The sequence below is a fragment of the Pongo pygmaeus genome, chromosome 12 (assembly GCF_028885625.2).
Source record: "Pongo pygmaeus isolate AG05252 chromosome 12, NHGRI_mPonPyg2-v2.0_pri, whole genome shotgun sequence".
In the NCBI taxonomy this organism is placed as follows: domain Eukaryota; kingdom Metazoa; phylum Chordata; class Mammalia; order Primates; family Hominidae; genus Pongo; species Pongo pygmaeus.
In genome coordinates, this window is record NC_072385.2 from 131,036,165 (window position 1) to 131,064,064 (window position 27,900).

Sequence of the window (27,900 nt, forward strand, 5' to 3'; positions counted from 1 at the left end):
ATCATTATTCTTTCTTGATGGATTAACATGTTTATCAATATTTAATGTCCCTTTTGCTTCTTGAAACAATTTATCCTTAAAGTTAATTTTGTCTGATACTATTATAGATACCATAGCTTTCTTTTGATTAATATCTGCATGAAATATCATGTTCCATCCTTTTACTTCCAATCTGTTTGGGTCTTTGGATCTAAAATGAGTCAATCTCTTGTAGGAAGCATATATTTGGATTAGGTAATTTTTTTTTTTTTTTTGGGATGGAGTCTCACTCTGTTGTCCAAGCTGGAGTGCAGTGGCGTGATCTTGGCTCACTTTAACCTCCAGCTCCTGGGTTCAAACAATTCTCCTGCCTCAGCCTCCCAAGTAGCTGGGACTACAGACATGCGCCACCACACCCGGCTAATTTTTGTTTCACCATGTTGGCCAGGATGGTCTTGATCTCCTGATCTCGTGATCTGCCCGCCTTGGCCTCCCAAAGTGCTGGGATTACAGGCGTGAGCCACCGCACTCAGCCTGGATCATGTATTTTTATCTAATCTGCCAATCACTGCCTTTTAATTAGAGAGATTAATCCATTTCAATTAACATAATTATTGATAAACAAGGGATTATTGCCATTTTGCTATTTTTCTATACTCTAATGTCTTTTCAATTTCTCAACTCTTCCTCTATTTGTGCTTTCTTTAGTATTTAACTGATTTTTTTCTAGTATACTCATTTGATGTCCTTTTTATGTCCTTTTCTAGGGATTATAATTCATATATTAAATTTACAGTAATGTATTTTAATTAATTTCAATCTAGCTTCACTAGGTGTATCCTTTATAGCTCTGTCCCCCCCCCTTATGTTGTCATTGTCACAAATTACATCATTTTATCTTGTGTGCCCATTAACATAAATTTATTTTGTTTATTCATTTGTTTTGAAATGTATAGGGAAAATATGAGAGTTACCCAAAATATTATATTTTATATTAACTTATGCAGTTACCTTTACTAGTGTTCTTTATTTCCTTGTATGGCTTGCAGTTACTGTCTAGTGTTCTTTTATTTCAGCCTTAGAGACTCCCTTTCGCATTTCTTGTATGACAGGTCTACTAATTATGAACTCTTTCAGCTTTGCTTTATCTAGAAATGTTTTAATTTCTTTTTCATTTTTAAGTAGTTTTGCTGGTATGGAATTCTTGGTTGACAACTTTTTTCTTAAGCACTTTAAATCTTTCATTCCACTGCCTTCTAGATTTCATAATTTTCATTGAGAAATTGTCTTTTAATTTTATTGAGATCCCTTGTATGTGTGGTTTCTTCTCTCTTGCTGCTTTCAAGATTTTCATTGTGCAGTTTGATTACCATTTGTCTCAGTGTAGGTTTCTGATTTTATCTTAGTTGATGTAGATACATGTTTTATTAAATTTAGGAAGATTTTTGGCCATTATTTATTCAAAAATGATTTCCTCCCCTTTCTCTGTATCTCTCCTTCTGAGATTGCCATTATATATACGTTGGTATGCTTGTTGGTGCCATAAATGTCTCCTGGACTCTCTGTTTTTCTTCTTTTTTTTCCTTTCTGTTCCAAAGACTGGATCATATTAAATAACCTATCTTCAAGTTTGCTAATTCTTTCTTCTGCCTGTTCATATGTATGTTTCGGTTATTATATATTTAACATTGATAATTTCTACTAGATACCTTTTTACACATTCAATTTCTTTATTGATATTCTTTATTGATATTGGTATTCCTTATTTGACATAATTTTCCTGGTTTTCTTTAATTCTTTGTTCATGGTTTCCTTTCGCTCTTTCAACTAATTTGAGATGGTCTTTGATTTATGATTTTTATCTAGTAACTGTTTTGCAGAGATTTTTCAATTAATTTCTTATTTTCTTATGAATGGGATAGACTTTCTTTTTTGAATGCAAAACATTTTTATTTTTGTTGAAAACTGGACTGGACATTTTGTACATTATAATGTGGTAACTCTAGAAATCACATTTCTCCCCCTCACCCAGGGTTTGTTGTGTTGCTTGTTATGGATTATTAGTTTGATTTAGTGACTTTTCTAAGATTTTTTTTTTTGTAAAGACTGTATTCTTTGTTGTGTTTTACCATTGAAATATCTGTTCCACTGTTTTAGTAATCTGTGAGTGATTTGGCAGAGATCTCCTTAAATGCCTGGAGCCAGAAACAAACAAACGAATGAACAAGCAAACAACAAACAACAAACACATAAGACCACCCCTGGTCTTTGCAGGTTGGCTCTGTGTTGGAGTACTCTGTTTACAACTCTGTTTTGCCTTCATCTGTTTACACAGAGCCTAAGCATCAGGCAGAGGTGGAAGCTTAGGGTCTCCTCAAGTTCTTATGAGGACATGTTCACCTTTGTGCATGTGGCTCTCTTGGTTCCCATTCCATCGTGTATCTCCTTTCCCAGCATCTTTTCTCTTTTGCTTTTTGGTGTGTCTATTGCTTTCTCTGATGCCTATCCACTTCCTCATGTGGCTGTGGCTAGTACATTTGCCTTTAAATACTTTAGACAAATATCACCCAAGAAACCAGTTCAGCCCTGGAAAAGCTTTAAGGCACTTGAGGCAAACCCTTGAGTTGATCCTTTAGGGAGCCACCAGAAAGGTGACATAGAACCACAATTCCTTGGGAGTAAAGTCCATATTGGACCCTCTGGTGCCAGAAAGATGCACCTGGCATGTGGGCCACCACCTTCAGAGCTGCCGCTGAGCCCAAGGGGAGGGGATGGTGAGTAGGTAACTAAAATCACAGGGCTGTCTTACTGAAATCGAGGAGCCCCTTGCCTCATTAATAAAGAAGCTCCTTCAGGTTGTTTTTTTTTTATTAGATTCCAGAGTTCCAAAAAAGTCGATTCTGACTGTTTTGCCAGTTCAATCACTGCTGTGGTGGAGGCATGGAGTCTTGGATTTACCTAGTCTGCCAGTTTTGGTGGCAGATGATTTTTGACAAAAGTGCAAAAGCATTTCAATGCAAGAAAGATAGCCTTTTCAATAAATGGTACTGGAGAAACTGGACATATGTTAAAAAAAGAAATCTGACCAAAGACTGATATATTACATAAAAATTAACTCAAAATGGATAAATGTAAAATGTAGAACTATAATTTTTTTAGACAAAAACAGAAAATTTCAGGACCTAAGCCTAAGTGAAGAGTTTTTGGACACCAAAAGTACAAACCACAAAGGAAAAAAAAGGATAAGTTGGACTTCATGAAAAGTTAAAATTTTCTCTGTTAAGAGCATAGAAAGCAAGTGAAAGACTAGAAGGAAATATTTGCAAACCACACATCTAAGAAAGGATGTATCTAAAATATATAAAGATCAGTTGAAAACAAAGCAACATTAAAAACAACCAATCCAATTAGAGAATAAGCAAAAGACATGAACAGACACCTCACTAAAGAGGTTAAACAGATGGCAAACAAGTTCATAAAAGGATGTTCAACATATTAGCCATGAGAAGAATGCAAATTAAACCACAATGAGATACCACTGCACTCCTATCAGAATGTGTGAAATAAAAAGCTGACCGTACCAATGGCTGGTGAGGATGCAGAGACACTGGATCACTCATACATTGCTGGTGAGAATGTAAAATGGTGCGGCCACCCTGGAAAAGAGTTTGATGGTTTCATGAAAAACAAAAGATGCAACTAACTACTGTGTGACATAGTAATGACATTTATGAGGATTTATCCCAGAGATATGAAAACATATGTTCACGCAAAAATCTGTGCATGAATGTTCATAGCAGCTTTACTTGTAATAGACTGGGAAAAACCCCAATGTTCTTCATGGGTGCATGGTTAAACTAAGTGGTAAATGCAGACCATGGAATACTACTCAGCAATAAGGAATGAATTATCGATACATGCAACAAGTTGGGTGGATCTCAGGGAGATATGCTGAGTGGAAAAAGTGAACCTCAAAAGTTTACATACTCTATGGTTTGATTTATATAACATTCTTGACATGACAAATTGTAGACATGGAAAACAGGTAAGTTCTTGCCAGGGACTGTGGTATGGGGAGGAGGGAGCCTGTGACAATGGAACTGTTCTGTATTGTGGTTGTGGATACACAGAGCTACATGTGACACACACACACATACACACATACGAGTGTATGTAAAACAGTGCATCCTCTGGTCTGGGTCTTTTGCATGGGTAAGATTTTGGTCAGAGTCATATGTCACCTAGTTAGCCCCTGAACCTGCCACATGTATTTCTCCTCCCTGCCCTTCCCTCAGGCAGAAGCGGAAATAGAGCAGCTTCCATGGGAATCTGAGAGAGCAGAAGAGGTGAAGGTGGAGGCTGTGTGGTTCTGTATCCATGCTGCTTCTGCAGCTCCTCTGCCTCTGAGCCGCAGGAGGTGGTTGTGCAATATCCAGAGAGGCACTGGGCATCCCAGGATATTAGAGTTAGAGGTCGGCCTCCTTCAGCATCCACCAGGGTAAACTGAGGGCCTGTGTGAGGAGCCCCGCATTGACTCCAGTGGGGTGGTGAGGCAGAGAGCTGCCCTGTGGAGGGGGCGCTCAGACATGCCGTAAGACACAGGGTTGCTTGCTCCCTGGCAGGAGTTGGGGGCGTCCTGCGTCAATCTGGCATGTCCCACACACCCCAGTGAGGCCACCTGGGGACACTTGAGCAGGCCCATGGAACTGCCAAGGCCTGGGGTTAGGAAAAGGGGGCAGGTGGCCTGGACGGTGGTTCAACAGCATGTGCCTCACTGATGCCGTTCCAGGTTTGGGCTGACCAACCGCCAACCCGGTGAGACCAAGAGGGTCCCGAGGGCCACATGGGCCCAAGTCCATCTCCACCCTCAATACCGTGGAGCTCCCCAGAGACTGAGATGCCACACTGGGGAGAAACATGAAACGGTGAGGATTTTCCTCAAAGAGACTGAGTTAGTCTCCTGGAAGAGAAGGTGAGGCCTCAGAGTCACACGTCCTCCCTCTCTCCACCCCCAAACTCATCAGGATGAAACCATAAGGAGTAGGATAATTTTTTGGAGGTGTTGCATCTGAGTCATATAATGTGCCATTTTTCTTCCCAATATATTGGTATAAAGGTAGAATATTCAAGTATTGGGGATGACCCAAAATAAAAAGTAAAAGCCCCCTTTCCCCAAATCCTCTCACCAAAGGCACTTACTGTCAGCAGTTTCTGCAATTCTTCCCCAAATATTTAACTTTTAAAAGATATTTAAACAAAAAGATAATCTACAGCACTCTCAGTGCCTCTCTAGCCTCTTTTTCTACTTAAATTGTCCTGAGAATCTTTCCACACTGATCCTCCCCTTTTACTTCTAATGACTGTAACGTTTCATCATCATCAGTTTCCACACTGACCCCCCACCCCTTTCACCTCTAATGACTGTAGCATTTCACCACCATGAGTTTCCACACTGACCCCCACTTTTTACTTCTAATGACTGTAGAGTTTCACCATCATTGGTTTCCACACTGACCCCCCAACACTTTTTACTTCTAGTGAAGTAGAATTTCGTCATCTTTGGGGACCTGACTTATTTCCCCTGTCCTCTTCGTATGAACACTTCGCTTGTTTCAGTTTTTTGCTATTTCAAAAAATGTTGCAATACACATCTTTCTTTTTTGTGTATATTTTAGGGGAACACTTCTGAGTACCTACACAGGACAACTAGCAGTGTATGTTTGGATTATGGGGTATAGGAATTTATTTATTTTTAATAAAAAGTAGAACATGCTCAAAGTAAAAAAAAATCAATCTGATATTTGAAGAGTAAAAAGTATAGCTCCTTTCTATTCAAGTCTGCATCCCCTGTTTTCAGGGGGGTCATCATTTTTATTTCTCTTTCTACATCTTACCTGTAATTCCCTATGCCAGGGGTTAAAACTTGGTCCCTTGTGGAACACACTGTATCTGATGAATAATTCTCATTGATTAGATATGTAGACTTTATGAATGGAAAGGGTGAGAGCAAGCTAGATACCTGCAAGGAGAGTGTACGTCCCAAATCCGGACTAAGCAGAAATGTCCAGGGACATCTGGGGGAGGTGAGATGAAATATTCAGACTTTGCTGTTTGCTTCCCTGAGCTGCCCTGCCTCCCAGGTATAATTGTAGTCCCAGTGAGTCCTTGGAGACCTACAAGCCAAATGAGATATAGATTGAGTCATTCCTCTTGAATTTCACAGTCCGGAGTGCTGAGAGTCATCTGACCTTATGGCTCTGGTTAAAGAATTCTGGCCATCTAGTGGCCTGTGAAGGAGACTTGAGCACACACTAAGGCCTTGTTACTGGGATGGCCACGGTAGGAGGTCCAAGTGCAATGCGGAAAGCTACAAAAAGAACGCGCTGGTTCCAAGCAGGGATGTTTATGGAAGGAAGAAGGAATTTCAGACACCCTGACATAGAGGCGCCATTTGGAAGAACTACCAAAACCATATCAATTTGATACCATTTAACTTGGAGGCGAAGAGCCCAGCCTTATTTGTAGCTCCTCCCTCCCCAGGTGTGGGAGGTGGTGTTTGGGGGGCAGAAAGGTGTGGGGGAGGAGATGGGGACCCCGAGTTTGTTTAGGATGGGCACACACACGTGGTGGCTTAACGTGCACCATCTCGCCGTTTAGTTTCTGATAGTAACCACAACAACCCAAAGGTGGGATCACCTTCTCCATTCACAAGTGAGAAAACCAGGCCCCCAAAGAGAAGGAATCGGACGAGACTCCACTCATAGTGATCACTGGAGAGAGCTGGAGAGGACAAGGCTGCATTTCCTATGCTCCGTTTAAGAAGGCAGAGAACACAAATCTAATGCAAAAACGTTTTCAGAAATATGGTTATACAGAAAAGTTTTGGTCCTGAAAGAACTACGTTTCTATTATCTCAAAACTGCCTGCTGTGAAAAGTCGCTATTTTCTTGGTGTTTAGTGCAGTGAATTGCAAACGCTGAGCCCTGGGCACCCTTCCACTGCCCCCGGAAAGGTTTGGTTCTCCCCGAATGATCAAACTCAGGGTTCCCTTACAATGACTTTGGAGGGAGGGGCTTATTCTAATTTGGGGGATCCAATGAAGGAGGTTTTGGGGTGTGACTACAGCCCGCAGAAGGTGGGGATTTTACCAGGTAACAAGGGATTCGTGGGCAGGACTGAGGCTGTGGCCATAGTCTCCCTCTCCAGATACGGGATTCCCAGATACAGGAGGGGTTCAGTCCTGCCTGGGTGAGGCTTCCTTCAGTCCCCGTTGGAGACAGCGGCTTGTGCAGCAAGCTGAAACAATCTCTTGTTTGAAAATAAGTCCATGGTGATTTTACAAAAAACAAAACATGAAGAAAACACTCCAGGCTGGGGGTTGCTTGCCCCAGTGAGCAGTAAAAGCAGGTTGAGCGGACACTTTCTGGCTGGTTTTCCTCTTCCTCCTGGCTCTGGGCGAGTGCGTCTCTGTGAGGTGCTCAGGGAGCCCGGCCTACCATTGTGGGGGAGGGCAGGCGCCTGTGTGCAGGGACCTGGGGGCCCATGCCTGAGTAGACAGCAGGGAGGTCGCAGGGACGGCGAGGACGGCGGGGACGACCAGCCCTGCTGCCTGGTGACCATGTGTGCACAGCCTGCTTCCTCCCTCCGAGAGGCCTCTCTCATCATGAAAAACAACGGATATTCATTCTACAGGCTTTGGGAAATAGCCTTTGTTCCTCCTGGCCCTGGAAAAGTGGCCTTAATCCAAAGTGATTACTTTGCAGCTCCCTCAGATTTATTCTTCAGTGATAGCCTCTCCTCTGCCGCCTGAATCTTGAGCTCCAATTGCCCGCGGCCTGTCACAGAAGGGCCATATGTCTTTCCGTTCCTGTGTAGAGAATGACATTGAAGTCTCTTTGTCCTCTCTGAAGCTTTTGTGTGTGCACATGTGGAATTGACCTCCGTGGCTCATTCCACCCCCAGTGAAAAGGAACCATAAAAAGCACAGGGGTTTGAAAAGTAGCCCAGGCAGGAGGAAGGCGCTCCCGCCTGGATGCTTGTGGGGTCCCTGCGTCTGTCTCCTTTGGCTGTTGGCAGCACTCGGGCCCTGGTGCGGGTAGCTGGAGGTAAGCCTGGGTATTGTCTGGGCAAGGGCGTGTGGGTCAACCTCCTTCCTTCCTGTCCCTGCAATCTATTGTCTTTCTGGGCAGGCTGAGAAGCACGTCTAAAAGGGTTTGTGTTCTTTGTTGCTGGGTCATTGAAGCTGCAAGAAGGAGGATTCCTTCTTCCCTTGAGGGTCTCTGTTCCTGGCATAGCAGACTGGCCGATTGTCTTGATACCAGGATTTGGGGAAACCCCCTTTCTCCGTTCTGGTGTTGTCTGTTTGCCTGCAAGGTACCGTGCTGCCTGCCTTTAACCTGATGCTTTAAGTCTTGCAGAGGCCTCCAGAGGGGTGTGGGAGCACATTGCCTGCCTCTCCTTCACTGTCCCTCCACCATTTGGCATTTAAATCCGGCAGGAGACAGGACATGCAACGACTTCATTTCCTGGATGCCACGTATTTACTGAAAGGTGTGTGTAGCCACACCCACTTTTCTGCCTGTTCAGAGTAACATGGATAATTTCTTTGGTCATTGTGTCTTGTCTCCGCTCAATGTGTTTCACATTATATAAAAAAATAAAATTTCAAATTAACTGCAGTTGAGCTGTGACTCAGTTTTTAATTGCTTGGAATTAGCACTTGATTTACATAGTACTTGATTTGTCAATTATCTGTGACTTTGTGATTACCTATGCTAAAATGAGGGACCCTCCTGATTATGCTCCATAATGGAAAGGGGCAGGACAGTGGGGGATCCCGTGAAGGGAGAATCCAAAACCCACTGCGGTTTAACGCTGCTAGGCATGTCTTTCTGTTTCAGGAGGAACGTGCTGCTCGTTCTTGAAATTCACTTCCCCAGAAGAAACGACAACCATGAACACTGGATCAGAGGTGGGGAAGCTGCCTGGCTTCCACTGGGCCCCACCCATCCACCCATCTTGGCCTCCCCATTCTCTCTGTCCATGGGCGGTGACAAGCTTTGCCTTGACCTGAGCCCACGTACCTAGGTTTGCACCTTCTCTGGAGTGAAAGAGGAGATGAGTTATTTTAATCTTGAAGATCCCAGGTCAGAACATCAGTTTTCTAGTCCAAGCGCTGCCTTACCGTCTTCATTTATAAAATGAGAGAGGGGACGCACTGTTCCCCAAATCCAAGACCCAGGGTGTACACGATTGGAGCCAAGTCTCACAGCTGGGGAGGAGTGGCTCTGGCACTTGAGTTCAGTTTGTCTGGCTCCAAATCTGTAGTGAGTGGGGGTCTCCCTTAGATAAGTAGGTTAAGATCCTTTTGTGATTCATAAGCGTGATGATTGGGTTTTCATGCTCATGTGTGAGATGTGCCTCTCTCAAGCCTTGTTACGACATCACATTACCTGCCTGATATTACAAAAAAAAAAAAAAAAAAAGAGAAGAAAAGAATAAAAAGAACAACCACAAAAAGCCCCTCATCATCTCTCCGGGGCATGCAGTGGGGCCGTTTCCACAGGGGTGGGCCTCGGAGCCCTCTGACTGATTCTTCTGGAGCACAGAGCCCCACCATGCTGATGTTCCGTGCGCTGGTCTGGGATGGTTCCGGTGCTCACAGCCTGGTGTGGTCAGCAGCAGGGTTTCATTCAGGTCTCTCTTTCCTGACCACACTATGAGACCTGCAGACAGAGGCTGACCTGAGTCACCTTTAGGATCCCCAGGTGAGCTCTTGAATGTCTCCCCAGACCACCCCATCTCTCTGCCCCCACTCCGGGTCCTAACAGGGTCCTCCAAATCCACAGTTCTTACAGGGGATGTCTGCTCACTTAGGAGACGGCCCTGTCCCCAGGCACCCCCTACGCCCTCCAGAACAGAGAAGACACGCAATCAATTCTTCATTTGGGTTATGTGAAATGTTGGCCCCTCACTGTGATATGGAAGGGAAACAAGGAGGTACTGGTTAGAAGACCAAGGTTCCCTGGCAAAGGCCCCATCCTCAAGCCTGAAGACCCGAGGACCTAAATGAGGACAGGCATTTCTGTTTTTGCACCTAAAAAGTTGCCTTTTTGTCTGCTATGCCCCATATCCTGTCCCCATATAAACCCGAGGGCACACATGCAAGTGGCTGAACGTCAGGACCAGCAGACCAGTGAAGGCAGAACAACGAGGCAGAGAAAGAGAGAAGCAGAGGGACATCTGGAGGCCGAGGGGAGTTCAGCCAGGGGTGGCTAGAGAAAAGTCCAGCACTGGACAGCCCGATTCCAGGGGAAGACCTCCTTCCCCCTCCATCCCCTCCTTCTGGCTCCCCAGCCATCTTGCTGAGAGCCACCTCCTCCACTCAATAAAACCTTGCACTCATCCTTTACGCCCACATGTGATCTGAATCTTCTGGTACACTGGGCAAGAACTCGGGATACAGAACGCTGTCACACTAGCCCCCTGCCCTTGCAATAAGGCAGAGGGTCCATTGCGCTCATTAACACACAAGCCGTCTGCAGATGGCAAATCTAAAAGAGTTTGGTAACACGCACCCATTTGGGCTTTGGGGTTGCAGACATCCACCTCTAGATGCTGCTGTGGAGCCGGAGCCCAAAAGTGCTTTTCCTGGCCTCTGCACCTGCCCATCTGCATGCTCCCCTGAGGGGTTTGAGCTGTGGGGCGACCAAGCAGGTGACACCCCTGTTGCACATCCTGTGAGGGGAACTCTCTGGTTTCAGCTGCATGGGGATCGCCTCACCTTTGCAACCCGGCTCCTGTTATTTGAACACAGAGCACCTGCCCTCAACATGGGATGTTTCTCGCCTCCAAGCTCCTGTGTCCTGGGCATCCCTTCCCAGGGCTCATATCGTGAAGCCTACTTGGCCTTCAAGGCCTAGATCCAATGCCACCTCCTTCAAGGAGGCCACCTGGATGTCACCAGGTAGGACATTAGTAACATGACAGCAATGTGGCCTAGATCCAATGCCACCTCCTTCAGGAGGACACCTGGATCTCAGCAGGTAGGACATTAGTAACACAATAGCAATGCAGCCTAGATCCAATGCCACCTCCTTCAGGAGGACAGCTGGATCTCAGCAGGTAGGACATTAGTAACACAATAGCAATGCAGCCTAGATCCAACGCCACTTCCTTCAGGAGGATACCTGGATCTCAGCAGGACAGTAGTAACATGACAGCAATGGGCATTTATTAGCATTTGCTGTGCCCGGGGATGTGCTAACACACTTTATGGATGCGGCTGCATTCTGCCTCAGGGCTCTCTGTATAGTTGAGACTCTTGTTTTTCTCTCCCTGTGGGTGAAAGACCTGAAGCTTGGGGATCTCGTGCTTTCCAGGAGGCGGAGCCGCGTTCCTGATCCGCCGCATCCGTGTGCTGGACCGCGGGATGTGCCTTCCAGCGTTAACAGAGCCCACAACGTTTTGTCTGCTCCTCCTCGTGTCCTTTTGAATTTCTAAATTTCTTGACATTTCTTAATTTCTTGTCCTACTCAACTTCTAACATGTATTATTTATACTTGCCTTATTGCTTTTGAATTTGTGGCCATAAACTCTTTGAAGTGGGGGAGTTATTTTTCCCAGAACGCTAGCACAGTGTCTTGTACAGGACAGGTTATATTAAATTTTGTTAAGCGAAAGGGTTGATAACATAGTTGAAGTATGGATTTGTTTTACTGGCTGGTGGCATTGAGTGCCCCCTGAGACTGTGCAGGCTGTGTTCTGAGTATCTGCACAGACGCCCGTGTGGGCAGCTCCCTGATGTTTCTCTACTCACGGTGGGTCGCTGTGCCTGGGGACCGTCGAGGTTGACAGGTGCAGCAGGAGCTGCTGACACCGGGCCACTGTGTTCTGGAAGGCTAAGTTTGTGTCACTTGAGGAGGGTTTCTGCTTCGTGTGTAGCTGGCATTCCTCTGTATTTTGGATGAAAGATTGCCTTTTCCTGTCTGTGGTGTGGGTAAAATCCATGATGTTTAACGAGAAGACATTAAAGGGATGGAGTTCTTTGTTTTGCTGAGGTTTTGCTTTTCTGCCTCTGCAAAATCAATGATGTCTGTGTGGCGCAGAAAGGAATTAATCCTGTGTGGTGTAAATGGCTGCGGCTTGACAACATCCAAACCTGAAGTGTTCTGCCCACCTCTGCCGAACGCTCTAATAGGGGTATCGAGGGTCAGGCAGAGGGGCCTTTCCCAGGTGACTTGGCTCATATTTCAGACTGCTCTGTATAGAATCGTCGGGTTATTCGCATTGATTAGATTTTGTCTTTTCCTTGAGAAAATGTTTATAGTAATCTAGTTCCATCTCTGAGTTAAACAATAATTAAAAACACATAATAAAACAAGTTCCCTCCAGCGGCGTCTCTTTGGTCCCCAGGGTTGGGGATCGATATTGCGGCGATCTTGCTTTGCTGTGGATTGCAGAATGTCTGGGAGTTCATCCAAAGGTCTTCAGTCAATACCCTTCCTTTCAGCTTGCACCCCACAGTGCAATGCCTAAGCCAGCAAGGAAAAAGGAGGCAGGCCCTGGGGTTCCTCCAGCCCGGACCCTTCCCTGAAGGATTGAAATTGTATTACACTCAAACTGAGGTTACCTTTGTCAGATAATAACATCTTCCATCAACTTTTGTGTTTTGGTGTTTCCAAGCCTTCAGTTTCGAGAAGGTCATAGAATTTCTTAATAGAGAAAGACCTCAGGACATATTTAAGTGTTTACCAATGATATTTTAAAAGCCAGAACTTTAGAGAAAGAACAAAAACCGTGAGGAATCCATACCCTCTTTTCCTGCCTCTCTCTCCCTCTTTCTTCCTGTCTTTCTCTCTCTCTCTCTCTCTGCCCCTCTCCCACCCAGGGAGCTTCCTCTGACCTGAAGCTCACGTGTGCTCAGTGTGTCCTCTGGGCCTGGCATTGTTCTAAGTTTTCTGCTGTGGATTAGCTAATTCCTTCTCCTCTCAGCTCTGAGAGGTGGGTTCTGATGCCCCCATTTTGCGGATAAACAAGTGGAATCGTAGTTCTGGGGTTTTCTCAAGGTTACATGGCCAGTAAGTAGTGGCATCCAGATCCAGGCAGGCGGCTCAGCAGTCCACACCATGTTCTGTGGCCTGCCTCTTTTTATGCCTGTAATTCATCAACCGTGTGCTGCAGTCTCTGAGCCCCTTTCTGCCTTGTCTTTGTCATCCAGTCATTCATTTGAATAAATATTTCTTCCATTCCTGCTTGATGCCAAACCACAACCTGGGAGACACAGCAACAAATAAGATGCTGCCTGCACCCTCCAAGGGGCCGCAAGCAGCCTGGGGAGGAGAGGAACTAGAAAGCGCCTGCAGGTGACATAGAATGGGGGAAGTGGGGGCGGCTGGGCTTATGCTTTGAAGATCCCTCCCAAGCAGTGTAGATCAGGGTTTGGAAAGGGAGGAGGTGGCCGCTGTGGTTCAAACTGCCTCTTAGTTCTGGCAGCATGATGTCATGGTTCTGGGTACAGATTCCGGAGCCACATTCCCTGGGTTCTACCCACTCCAGGACTGGCTGGAATAGAAAACTGGCAGATTTTTTCCAAAGTATGGCTGAGAAAGATCAAATCTGTGAGATCTAGAGAAAAACAGTGCTTCATTATCATTTGGAGGACAGGTGGGCCCAGCAGACCAAAGAGGCAGCTAGGTCAGAACATGGAGGTGGGTGCTTCATGCTCCAGGTAACAGGAAGCTGGAGCTAAACCGGCTTGAGCTTGTTCAACACTAAAGACACGTGTTGGGTGTGGAAGGGGAAGTCCAGAGGTGGGGTGAGCTTCAGGCTCCTAGAGAACGCTGATTCTTTCTCTGTCTCCACTGTGATGCCACCAGCACAGCACAGTCCTCAGTGGGGCCTCCCTAGGGTAGCAGGACGCAGCCCACAGCAACAGCACCTCTTATCTGTCTCCGGCAATGAGAGCCTGAGACTGCCCCAGGCGGTGCTGGATCATCTCCCATGGACCACCAGGTCCCCTCCTGGACTAACATCAGGCAAGGGGAGTGGGGCTACTTCCATCGGCTTTGACTTCTCAGGAGCTGGGAGGTGAGTCAGTGTCTGCTGAACCCATGGCATGGGGCAGGTGGACATACAGACATTGTTAGAAGGAGTAAAAGTGCTTCTGAAAAGGTGGCTGAAAGTACCCACTCCTTGAATTGAGACGTGGAATTCCTCTAATTTACTGAAAACCAAGGCTATCCTTTCCCCCGACAGCATTGCTGGAGCCGAGCACTCCGGGAATAGGTGCTTCAGTCTCAGTCTGGATTTCTATCCCCAGTGCCACGGCGACTCCGAATCCACAGAGGTCCCTGGAATAGATGGACCCTGACGGGGATGATGTGGGCCCAGGAGCCACGGGACTCAAGGCCTTCCTGCATGGAGGCCGTGGTTACTATTTGTTGACATGTGTTCCAGGCGTGCACAACCTGTGGGGGCTGGGAAACAGCAAGAGCTTGGAAGTGAAATGAATCTGGGCTCCTGTGAAGTGGCTTAGGCTGTGGCTACTTGAACTTGGGTTCTTCTAACATTCAGAGGAGGAATGAGTAAATGCAGTTTTCCTGGAGAGCAGAGAGGACGTCTTATTTCATCCATCAGCCAACGTCACGTCCTGATTGTGCTAGGAATCTCGGGAGGTCCACCTTTGTGAGTTAGAGGATGTGAGCAAACATCTGCAATAACAATTAATCATGGGATTTATTATAACTGCCAGGCATTTCATGGTCCCCCCCCCCTTTTTTTCAAGCATTTAGGGCTCTTTGTGTCAACTTAGAGCAAAATAAGGACGTATTTGGTTGGAAGAATCTTAGATGATTTTGTAGCTCATAAGGCAGATGCAGTTTAGTGGTTCTCAAAGTCTAGGGTGCTTCAGAATCTGTGGGAAATCTTGTTGAAATTGAAATTTCTGGGTTCCACTCCTAAAGATTCTGATTTAATAGGTCAACCATCATGCTTGAGAATTGACATTTCTTTTTCATTTTTAAATTCCTCTCTCTCTCTCTTTTTTTTTTTTTTTTTACATTTATGGGGTAAAATGTGGTGTTTTGAGTTATGTAAACCATATGAATGATTGAATCAAGCTATCTAACATATTCATCACCTCACTCATTTTTTGTGGTGAGACATTTGACATTTACTTCCTTAGTTATTTTGAAGTACACAATACATTATTATTGATCATAGTCACCAGCCTCTGGTAACCATCATTCTACTCCCTATATCCATGAGTTTGACTTTTTAAAGATTCCACCGAAGTGGGAATTTGCATTTCTGAGGGGTCCCCACGTGATGCCCATGTCTGGCCAGGGCTCACGCTTTCAGAACCAGGAACTCAGTTCATTTCATGGGAACTGGCTGAAGTTCTGGACCAAAATAAAGCTAACTCAAACCAGAGACATTTTCAAAAAGATACAAACAAAAATATTAAAATAGCATATCGATTCCTCTGCCATTTCTGCTTCTTTCTATCATCTTGAAAACCCAGAGACCACAGGCTCATGAAAAGAGGTTTTCTTTTCTCTTTCTTGCATTTTGTTTTAAATTTTTCTTGTTCAAGGGCTTTGTCTTGCCCTTTGATACTCAAAATTTACAAAATCGCCCCTAAATTAACCACTGAGCTTTGAAGATCCATGATTACCTAAGCACATCACTGGTGTTTCTGCTCAAAGCTTTACAGGAAATAGTGAAGGAATCATAAGGGAGGGATATGGGCACGGGGGAGCTGCAGGGAAGTTCTGTGGGGAGGATGCCTTTCCAGGTCCCGTGGGGCACTCAAGGACAGGGAAGGGCAACAAAGCAGCTTTCTGCCCTTGAGATGTCACTTCCCATTCTGCTTTCTATTTTATTTTTAATTATAGTAAGATACAACATAAAGTGTACCATCGTAATCATTTTTAAACATAGAGTTTGGTGGTGTAAAGAACCATCATCATCATCCATCTCCAGAGCTCTTTTTCTCTTGCCAAACAAAATTAAACTGTAACTCTCCACCCTCCGCTTCCCCCAGCCTCCTGGCAACCCCCATTCTACTCGCTGGGTCTATGGATCTGACTACTCTAGGGACCTCAGATCGGTGAAATCATACAGCATTTGTCTTTTTGTGACTGGATTATTTCACTTAACATAATGTCCTCAAGGATGATCCATATTGCAGCATGTGTAAGAATTTCACTCTTTTTTTTAAGGCTGAATTATATTTCAACGTATGTATATAGTACATTTTGTTTGTCTGTTCATCTGTCGTTAGACATTTGAGTTGCTTCCACCTTTGGGCTACTTGTGAATAATGCTCCTGTGAACATGGGTGCACAAAGATCTCTGTGAGCCCCTGCTTTCAATTCTTTTGAGCATATACCTCAGAGTGAAATTGCTGGATCATATGGTAATTCTATTTTTATTTTGTTAAGGTACTGCCATACTGTTTTCATGGCAGCTACACCATTGTACATTCATTTGCAGCAACAGAGCACAGGGTTCCCATTTCTCCACATTCCCTCCAACTCAACTCTTCTCTTCTCTTGTCTCCTCTCCTCTCCTCTATTCTCGTTCCTTCCTTTCTTTTCTTTCCTTCCTTCCTTTCTCTCTTTCTTTCTTTTTTTTTGTTTTTTGGAAATAGCCATCCTAGTGGGTATGAGGTGGTATCTCATTGTGGTTTTGATTTGCACTTCCCTAATTATTAGGGAGGTTGAGCATCTTTACATGTTCTTATGGACATTTGTATATCTTCTTTGGAGAAATGTCTATTTAAGTCCTTTGCCCATTTAAAAAAATGCATTGTTGTTGTTGAGTTGCAGGAGTTCTTTATATATTCTGGACCAACCCTATTTTGATTAATAACATTCCAGACTGGTGGCTGGAGAAGCTGCTTTCTGGTCTTAGCTCTATCCTTAAGTAGCTGTGTTATGTTAATCCAGTGGTTCTCAACTGGGGGAGATTTTGCCATCACCTGTGGTCAGAGGTCAGGGATACTATTAAGCCTCCCACAATGTAGAGGAAATTGCCCCCACAACAAAGAGTTACCTGGCCCAGGAAGCCAAACGTGCCAAGGCTGAGCAACCTGCGTAGAGCAAACCATGCCCCTCCTGGGGATAAGAGTCCTTACCTGCATGGTGGAGGTTGGACTATATGGTCATGGCGGCACCATCCTATTTTAATCTCCTGTGTGCTCACTCCCTTTCTATCAATTAAAAAAAATCTTTACTGGTCCTCTTCAGTCTACAATGGGTGTTTACACAGTCTCAATTTTTGCTCAATCCACATCAGCTCTCAGTTTGTTGAGCTTCTGGTCCACTTTGGCAAAGCCGGCCAGGAACAAGAGGGAGCAGCGCCCTGACTACTCCTCCCTTGTACAGCTGAAGAGGCTGCACGTGTTGTGGTGGGAAGGCAGGAGCTTGCGGGTACAGGCCTGGATTCAAACCCTTGCTAGTCGAGCGACTTGAGGACAAGTGTGCTATTTACTCATCATGCATATTTCAGCTCACACCCATTCAGATTTGTTGGAACAGGGATGTCCGTAAGTCTAGCACTGCTTCCTTGAGGGACTCAAACAATCTTGACCGCATCTGAGCCTTGGTGCCCCCAGCTATGAGATGGAGACAGTAATAGCTGGCTCAGAGGCTGACGGAGGGTAAATGAGGAAGCCTGGAGAGCATACCCCAGCAGCTCTGCCTGGCACACGGTAGGCGCTCATGAGTTCTCACTGATGACTGAGTGGAAAGCTTCCTCCAAGAGTCTTCTTGGGCATAAAAAATCCAGTTATTCTACAGATTCTGGGAATCTGAGTAATAATGATCATGATCTGCAGAAATCCTATCGTCTTCTTCATTCTGATCTACACCTATGCATGGAAAACAGCCCCTAAAAGTTGCAAATTCTTTCTCACAGCGTTCGGCCTAGAAGTCCTAAACCACGGATATGTTATCATCGCAGACACTGAAAATATGGGGTTGTTTTCTCTCTGTTCAGCGGGCCAGTGATTGCTGTAAGGGAAAGAAGGGTCCCTTAGCGTGGGGAGTAAGTTTGGCCTAAATTGAATCATATCCTGGTGCCAACCCTCTGTGCTTGGTTATTAGTGGCCCCATCAGGGGCTGTCAACACTCACAGAGATATGTGGCCGGGGAAAAGCGCCTTTTCATTTAGAGCAAATTCCTTGAAGACTTTTCTTAAATTATTTCTTTCCCAAGAGTGGCTGGAAAGTGGTTATTCATTTAAATATTTACCATGGGGAAAATTTCTCACTGACTGCAGGCTTTCCTTGACTGAGGGACCTGAGACCTGAGGCTGTGGGAGTGTTTCTGCAGTTTCCTTTAGAATTTGGAATTGCCTTTCGAAGCGCTCCCAAAATACTGAGCCGATGAAGCATCGGTCTTACACATGTTGGGAGAACAAAGCCAGGTGTTTTGTAAGGAAGCCACGGCTGACATGCATTTAGTGAGGATTGAATGGTTTTTCATGTGGGCACTGAGCTATGGGCTCTCCTGTATTATCTCATTGCATCCGACAACCCTATGAGGTCGGAGTCATTTGACAGAGGTGGAAACTGAGGTGTAGAGGGATTCAGTCAATTGTCTACAATCCAGTATATCTGGTCAGTGGGGAGCCCGGGTCTTCCAGATTCCAAAACGTATGCTTTTAACCACCCTGTTATATTGCAGTGAATGACCCTACACTGGGAGAATGTTCAACTTTTATTATTTATGTTCTTTTTTAGTGTAGGTAGCACTAAGCTTAGAGAGGTCTTTTTGGAGGAAATGGGAAGAAAATGTCTATTCATTTCAAGGATGAATGCCAGGCTTTCAAGTATTAAAAATTAGGCTTATTGATGAGAGCTTTCAAGTCCCACAGCGGTGGTGCTGTGGTTAAATCAGCAAGGCTGTGTCATGCATATTTTCCTTTGCAGCTAGAGGTGAGGACACCATAGAGAGACAGCGGAAAGTCTGAGGACACAGCTTCCCTGGTGATGCTGTCCCTGGATGGTGTTTACAGGGAGGATTCCGAATGAGAATGGATGGCTATTTTCTGATCAGCCAGCCTGCCATTCCCAAGTTCGGCTTGGCCAAATGCAGAGAAATCTTGAGAGCCTGGGGAAAATGCTTTGGTCATGCACTGTTCCTTTTCCCCCATTCTTTCCACCTTTTTTAAAGCTAAAAGCTTAGTAGAATAAGCTCTTTAAAAATTGGTTTATTGCAAAAGTAATACACACCTTTACAGAATATATAGAAAATATAGGCAAGGAAACAGAAGAAAACAGATAAACCATAATTCAACTGCCTAGCAATTAGCAGTCCCCACTAGGAAGATTTGGGGTTGGCATTTCCAGCCTTTTTGTTATGCATTTATGCATGCGCACATCTCCCCGACTCCAGACACAAGATAAAAACATTTGGAATAAGCAAAATAGAAAAAAAAATGTGTATTTTGTTCTCACAGTATTTTTTTCTTTCTTCAACTTTTGAGTTCTGGGTACAGGTGCAGGGTGTGCAGGTTTGTTCCGTAGGTAAACATGTGCCATGGTGGTTTGCTGCACAGATCATCCCATCACCTAGGTATTAAGCCCAGCACCCATTAGCTGTTCTCCCTCCCTCCAGGCCCCACCAACAGGCCCTGATGTATGTAGTTCTCCCCCATGTGTCCATGTGTTCTTATCTTCTGCTTGCTCCCACTTATAAGTGAGAATATTCGGTGTTTGATTTTCTGTTCCTGCATTAGTTTGCTGCGGATGCTTCCAGCACCATCCATGTCCCTGCAAAGAACATGATCTTGTTCCTCTTTATGGCTGCATAGTATTCCATGGAGTATATGTACCACATTTTCATTATCCAGTCTACCATTGATGGGCACTGGGTTGACTCCATGTCTTCGTTATTGTCTCACAGTATTTTAAAAACTATTTTCTTAATATAAAATAATCAGCTCTTCTTTTTAATTTTCTGTTTCAGGCTCATCTCACTGTTGTGCTATGTAGGCTGGTTGGCGTATAGGTTGTCAGACATTCTCAGTTGAACTGAACACACATACTTGTGCTTTCTCTGATCTGTTCATTACTTATTTGGTATGTATGGGGCAACTGTCAAGGGCAAGGTGTGTGTAGCATACAGGATGTTTTAGAGGACTCGAGCCCAAAGACTCACACCCAAGGAGGTGACATGCATGTGAACACCCAGGAGTTTGAAGCTAGTGAAGACACCTCGAGACAGGTCACTATTTCACCAGCCTCGCTTTATGAAGGTAGGGGCATTTGTCAGGGTCCTCATGGATGGGTGGTCTATTCTGGGGGAGGGGGTGGTGAGTAGAGGTGTGTCTTTCTAGATGACTGGGCGACCTGGGGCAGGGAGCCTGGGGCATGGTGGGGGTAATGGCTGGACCAGTCTGGCTGAGTGGAGGGAGGAGAGGAGTTACCCAGTGAGTTCAGCCCAAAAGCCAGGCCAGGCCCAAAGTAGGAAACACCTTGCATTCTGGACCAAAGTCTTGGAAATTTCTGGTTCTCACATTAAGTGGCACCGTGATCTTGAGCAACTGAGCCAAACTCTCAGTCTCTTGCCATCCCATTCCATTAAATGGGGGTAATGTATTTGGAACTACATGTATTCATTGGCCAGGATAATTGAATTTATAGTAAAATGTTACCATTGTAATGTGCCTAATAAACAACTCCCCTCTGGTTTTCTGTACAGTGAGTTGCACCACTGCCCAGCTCCCAGGGACACCTGGCATGGTGAGCGGAGCTGGGACAGAGCTCAGGGCAGGTCAGCATCTTACCTGAAGCCACCGCCTGTGACTGTGGGAATGAAGTCCACATCTGCGCACTCTTCCTCTCGCTGCCACGCTGCGTCCGTTCAGCTTTATGACATGTGGGGCACCCTGTGGTCAGAAGAGCCCCCTGACCTACGAAGCCCAGTTTCTGCTCCTGATTGATGGGGCTGGTGACTCATCAGGATGTTGTGTTTTTTTTCTTTGTTTTTTTTTTTTTTTTTGAGACGGAGTCTCGCTCTGTCGCCCAGGCTGGAGTGCAGTGGTGCAATCTTGGCTCACTGCAAGCCTCCCAGGTTAACGCCGTTCTCCTGCCTCAGCCTCCTGAGTAGCTGGGACTACAGGCATCTGCCACCACACCCGGCTAATTTTTTGTATTTTTAGTAGAGACGGGGTTTCACCATATTAGCCAGGATGGTCTCGATCTCCTGACCTTGTGATCCGCTTGCCTCGGCCTCCCAAACTGCTGGGATTACAGGCGTGAGCCACCATGCCTGGCCATCAGGATGTTTTTATAGGGAGATGACTACAATTTGCTGCAGGCACCTACAGTTCTTTGGAAATTTTTAGGAATCTCTAATTAAAAAGTGGTATCCCAGGAAGTAGGTTAAATTCAAGCACTCGGCCCTATTGGTGAGTGGTTTAGTGGGGATTAACTTGAATGGGAGGCAGACTTTGGCATGAGTTCAAGCCTTGGCTCACTTTACCCGCTGATTGTGACCCCAGACAAGTCACCTGAGTCTTAGCCTCCTTGTCTTTAAAATGGGAGCAGCGGCCAGGCATGGTGCCTCATGCCTGTAATCCTAGCACTTTGGGAGGCTGAGGCAGGCAGATCACCTGAGGTCAGGAGTTCAAGTCCAGCCTGGCCAACATAGTGAAACCTTGTCTCTACCAAAAAATATAAAAATTAGCCAGGCATGGTGGTGCATGCCTGTAGTCCTAGCTACTTGGGAGGCTGAGATGGGAGAATTGCTTGAACCCAGAAGGTGGAGGTTGCAGTGAGCCGAGATGGCATCACTGCACTCCAGCCCGGGCAACAAAGTGAGATCCTGCCTCAAAAAAAAAGGAGGGCCAGTGACGCTTACGCCTGGGGAGGATGCAGGATTCCAACGTCTCACATATGGCAAGTGCTTTCCAGGGCCTCACCCCTCTCAGAGGCTCAAGAGAGCCCATTCCCTGCTTGCCCACCCTGTCTCTGTTGGCTGATATTCTCTATTGCTCAGTTTTTCAGATTTCAGTGTCTGCCTAATCTCTGGCTGTCCCCTTCTCAGCTCTCAGTAGCTGCCTGTCAGCCTCAGGGGTGGTGTCCTGGCTGAGTCAGCCTCTGACTCCACGTGGCCCTCTCCTTGAGGTCTGCGTGGCCTTCTCAGGACCCTCGACTTTGGGGACCCAAGGCCCCAGCGTGCACGTTAACCCTTGTTAATGGGCCTTGTGGATGGGTCAGCTGTGAAAAGAGCCGTCTAGGACTTAGGGCTGGAGGCTGGCGGGGAAGCTTGGGATTTGCAGTGCCATCTCCAGCTGTCTTTCTAAAGCACACAGGGGCTGTCATGGGGCTCAGATCACCTCACGTTCCTTGTAAATTGACTTGGATGCCTACGTGATTGGTTGCATCTGCCTTTAATCTCCCCATTCTCGGAGGTTCAGGTGCAGTGTAGGCCTGACAATGAGGATGCCTCACCCTGCAGTGGTTCTGGGAGAATGCTCCCCTGAGTGTGCTGCAGGGAGGTGATTTCTGGATTTCACAGGCAGCCTGTGATCTTCATCTTCCAAAGGGGTACAGGTGATGGAAGAACAAGTAGTGATTGCTCCTACACGTCTCCAGCCTGAGTGCACAGAACCAGAGGCTCTTCCAAGCCAGAAGATTCTGCAGCAAGCACGTCCTCCAACTCCATCCACCTGGGAGATGCAGAGCCTGGGGCTCGGGATCTTAAACGCCATCCTACGGATGCTTTCGGCTGGTGGAAACAGAGCCAGGGCAAACCCAGCTTCTCTCTATGCAACCCAGGGCATTTCTGGACACCACAGAGAGGCTTGAAAATGTGGCTCTCCAGAGGAAGGGGGAGACCTTGCTTGACAAATGCCTGCTCTGCACTGGGAATGTCACCTGTATTATCACGTAGGAGCCAAATTTTGCAGGAGAGCAGAGGACTGAAGACATTTACTCAAAGCCACATAATTGAATTCAAGACTGAGCCTGAAATATTTCTCAGTAGTAACATCAGCTACCACCTCATGCACCATCTCAGCTTACCCTCCCGGTGACCCTACAGGATAGATATTATTATTTCTACCTCACCGAGAAGGAAATGGAGGCTCAGAGGGGTTAAGAAACTTGCCCAAGTCTGCAGCAACAACACGCCTTAGTCAGGTACGGGGTAAGGTCCGCTCGACTCCTCAGTCCGTTCCCTCCTCACTGTTCTCTAAGTCTGTTCTCTCTGCACTGAGTAGGCACTCAAATGTATTTGATGTATTTTGTCCCCCTTGCCAGTGATTTATGTTTATGAAAGTAATTGGTCATAATGCATACATGATGTAATGTTTTATGTTGTGAAGCACTGTATGTTTTCTAGGACAGCTCTGTAGTTTTTCGCTTGATTCTCCCAACAAGGCTGTCCATATTTTTTGTAGATTTGGGATCTAGACCTAGAGAAACTCAGCTAACTTGCCCAAGGTCACGGGCCTGACCTCGACCTTGACCTTTGTCAGTGGTGGAGCTTGGTTCAACCTTTCTACCTTTTCAGCAGTTTGGTTATAGGAGCCAATACAATTCTTCTTCATTTGCTTACAGTGGTTCAAGTTGCATTTCTGTCATTTACAATGGAGGGTCCTGATGAACATCTGTGACGTATGCTGGACTTGTGGGTGGGGAAGGCCTGGGAAGTCTCGCCAGCCTCGGTCAGGTGGCTGTCCTGAAGGAGGCTTCCTCAGCTGTCCTCAGGCAGGTCTGTGGTCCCTATGCTGGCTGGCAGGTGTCAACAGGACAGGGCCTGGTCAGTGCGTCCATTTCTAGTCTCTTCTCAAGGACAGAGGTTTCCTGACCACAACAGGAGAAGTGGAAACATTTCTAAAACAGAAATGTAGACAAACTGGTATTTTTATGTGAACTCAGTACTTTAAGGTAGAATAAAGAAATAGAGACTTTTTTTTTAAAAGTCTAATTTCTGACCTGACAATTCCCCTTTAAATACTTTATTACTTTTTAAAATTGCTTTCCGTGTCCCCAAGAAAAATTATCGCTATAGTGACAAATGGCTTGTTTGTCGTGGGATCCAATTGTGCTTATAGTTAACTAATATAAGAGTTTGGGCTAATATAAAAAATGTTGAACAAAAGGTGCCTTTCTCTAAACCAATTATTCTTTCCTTTCCCATATTGCATTACCAGGGGTCACCATCATGGGACCTCGTATATTCCTTTTTCATTAGCCACATTTTATTTCTTTATCCTCTTTCCTGGGATTCCACATTGCAGGCCCCATTGCCTACAGAGAGTAGACAGGAGCTCAGGCAAGGCAGGCTGGGGAGCGCCCAGGAGCACTGAGGCCATTTTGAGTGAAGATTTTCTCTCTGGAGCAGTTCTTTGGGAAAAGAACTGCTTTCATCCGATTCTCAATTGATTCTCATCCTTCTTTAGATTGATTTAATCCTGAATCCGGTTCGCCCTCCTTCTCCCACAGGGGCCTGGAAATGGGCGGTGTGGCCTTCTGAGCCCAGAGTGTCAGCTCTCGCCTTTCCCTCACTCACCCCCTCACCTCCCTCCCTCTCCTTACTGCATTTTTAATACTTTGTTTTCTTTCCTTAAAAAAAAATGAAGAAAAAAAAATAAAAGAATCCTTTCTCCAACTGGTGTTAAGAAAGTATGCAGGAAATCAAAGCCACAGATCCAGAGATGCATTTCCGCTGCTCATCCACCTCTTTGGTCCATTTAAATATTTTAGCAAATAAATGTCAAGTCAATAAAGCTACCAGATCAGAGGATGCCCGTAAGTTATTTGTAGAAAATAATTCAACTCTCTGGATATTCATTGTTATCTCCCCCACGAAACACACCCACACCGCAAGGAAACGTCCGGCAACACCCCACTGTCTCAAGGTGAGGAAGATAAATAGCAGCTGAACACAGGCCTGGCTGGTTCACGGAGGGAGAGACGTGATTGATGACGCTGGTTTGAGTAACCTGCACTCCATCCTCACCCACGCTCCCACCGATGGGGAGAACTTGAGCATGGCCTGACCCACAGCCAAATCCTCATGCCCGAGCTGTGGGCTCCTCAAGGTTGCAAAGTCTCCGGTCACTTTTCATGCTTCCACCACCACGCCTGGTATTTGGCATATAGTAGAAACTCTAAATTTTGAGAACTCCTAATTTATGAATGGGCAGAACCTTCTCCCTTTCCCTCTCGGGTCTGCTGTGTAGCTGCTCACTGCGCTCGGTGCCGGGGAGGCTGATCTCAATGGATGGCATCTGTCTGGCCCCTTGGCCTCCGCGGAGGGTGCCCAGCGGGAGGAGATGGGGTGGGCATGTGCGCTCCCAGCTCCTTCCAGCCGGGCTGCCCCACCGAGCAGGAGGGCCATGGCCTTCTCCCTGGTCACGGCCTCTCCCCTTGCCCTGTAAGCCTGGACCGCTGCTGGCGGCCCCCGGGGCCTCATCGTCCTGCTCTGTTCCTTGCACTCTGTCCACGCCATTGTGAACAGTGTCTCTGATGCAGCCAATTCACCACCACGGTGGAAGGTGCCGTGCGTTTTCCGCTGAGATCCTGACCGGCATGATTAACAGCGTTCCGGGCGGCGGTGTTCTCGTCTGTTTGTTTTTGGGAGAGGCTTATTTTTACTCCTTTGAGAGGACAGATTTAGGAGGTTGGTGAGGAATAGTGTTCTTTCTCTGGGGCCAGATTTGCCAGATAATTTTTCCATTTCCCTCCGGGTCTTTGAGCCGCACTCTGGTCTGTGTTGAGGGCGCGCCGGGTACTGTAGCGGGTATGAAGTCAGGCAGGATTCCTGACATGAAAGGGCTTCTTGCAGGGGGCAGGGGCCTGCACACACGCTTCCACGGACCGTTCCGACCCACGTGGCCCCCGCGTGCTGCTGTCGCCTGGGCGGCCTGCTTTCCTCTCTACAGTGGGACTTTCCTGAAGGCGGAGCTGGGCGTTTCTCATCTGGGCCCTCCCAGGAAAGACTGAAGTCTGGCTCCTGAATCTGCACCCAGGAAAGGTTTGTTGAATGAATGCTCAGGATTGAGGAGATGCCAATACCAAATTTTGCTTCTTTTCAGAGCCAGGGTAGGTCCCATGGTTAAGCATTTAGATGCTTCTGCACCCAATGTGATCAGCACTGTTAGAACTGCAGGTTTTAATAGACTACGAATGGTCTGGCTGATTCAGATATGATAGTATGCAATTTTCTTCTTTGAAACAAGTTTTCTGGTATAAACTTTGTTACTGTATAGAAGTAACAAAGTAAGCCAGGTGCAGTGGTTCACGCCTGTAATCCCAGCACTTTGGGAGGCGAAGGCGGGCGGATCACCTGAGGTCAGGAGTTCGAGACCAGCCTGACCAATATGATGAAACCCTGTCTCTACTAAAAATACAAAAATTAGCCAGGTGTGGTGGCAGGTGCCTGTAATCCCAACTACTCGGGAGGCTGAGGCAGGAGAATCACTTGAACCTGGGAAGCGGAGGTTGCAGTGAGCCAAGATTGTGTCATTGCACTCCAGCCTGGGCAACAAGAGTGAAACTCTATTTAAAAAAAAAAAAAAAAAAAGAAGTAACAAAGTAAAATACTAGTTACTGGCTTTAAATATTCCATAGAAACTAAACCATTAACAATAGAAAGTTGTCAGAAACGTGAATTTCTTCCAAGTGTGTGTCATATTTGTCAAGCTCTGTGTTGAGATAGGAGAACCTTGCCTGTTATCTTACATTAAAAGGAAGGCAACTGTGTAAAATGCTCGTAAAAGTTCTCCTATTGCTTGTGATCATGGGTAATATGATTTATATTTTCCATTTTAGAGGCTTCAAATCTATACTTGATTATCACTGACAGTAATTCACCATGTTCAAAATCAGAAAGCCTGTCATTTTATATCTTTGAAGCCCCATCTCTTTAATTTGAGATTGCTGGGTGAGCCTCTCTGCTGAGATGATATACTTTAACATTTAATATCTTTTTCATTGGATGAAATGATGAGTATTTTTGAATCCCTTGCCCATTAATTAGTGGTGTTGCACTCCTGTTGAGAATAGAAAGGTGTGCATATACATTCTTTTTAGAAAACTCATTGCAACATTCTAAAAATTGGAGTTACTATAAACAGAATTTTCAAAAATAGAAGTGAGGGGTAAAGAAATTAGAGTGGGAAGAATGACATGATAACATCAATACCACCACCATCACCACCACCATCACCACCACCATCACCATCACCATCACCACCATTATCATAATCCTTGTCTTCATCATCATTATCACCATCACCATCACCACCATCATCATCATCACCACCACCACCATTATCTTTGCTGTAACCATGACCGCCGTCATCATAATCCTTGTCTTCATCATCACACCATCACCATCACCACCACCATCACCACCACCATCACCACCACCACCATTATCATAATCCTTGTCTTCATCATCATTATCGCCATCACCATCACCACCATCATCATCATCATCACCACCACCACCATTATCATAATCCTTGTCTTTATCATCATTATCACCATCACCATCACCACCATCATCATCATCACCACCACCACCATTATCTTTGCTGTAACCATGACCGCCGTCATCATAATCCTTGTCTTCATCATCACACCATCACCATCACCACCACCAGCACCACCACCATCACCATCACCACCATTATCATAATCCTTGTCTTCATCATCATTATCACCATCACCATCACCACCACCATCATCATCATCACCACCACCACCATTATCTTTGCTGTAACCATGACCACCGTCATCATAATCCTTGTCTTCATCATCACACCATCACCACCACCACCACCATCATTATCATCACCATCTTCTCCATCAGGACACTAATAACAATACTGACACTTATTGACCCCTTACTCTGTGGCAGACACTGTGATAAGCATGTTTCATGTAATCTTTCA

General features: G+C 45.8%; 1 long non-coding RNA gene and 1 other non-coding gene across 2 annotated transcripts in view; both read left to right on the forward strand.

The window, feature by feature from the left end:
• Positions 1-27,900, forward strand: part of LOC129030417 (uncharacterized) — a 229,181-nt gene that overhangs the window by 36,744 nt on the left and 164,537 nt on the right. The window lies entirely within an intron of this gene.
• Positions 9,341-9,441, forward strand: LOC129030989 (small nucleolar RNA U13). Its single transcript, XR_008500878.1, has one exon. It is a non-coding gene; the product is annotated as a small nucleolar RNA U13 (small nucleolar RNA).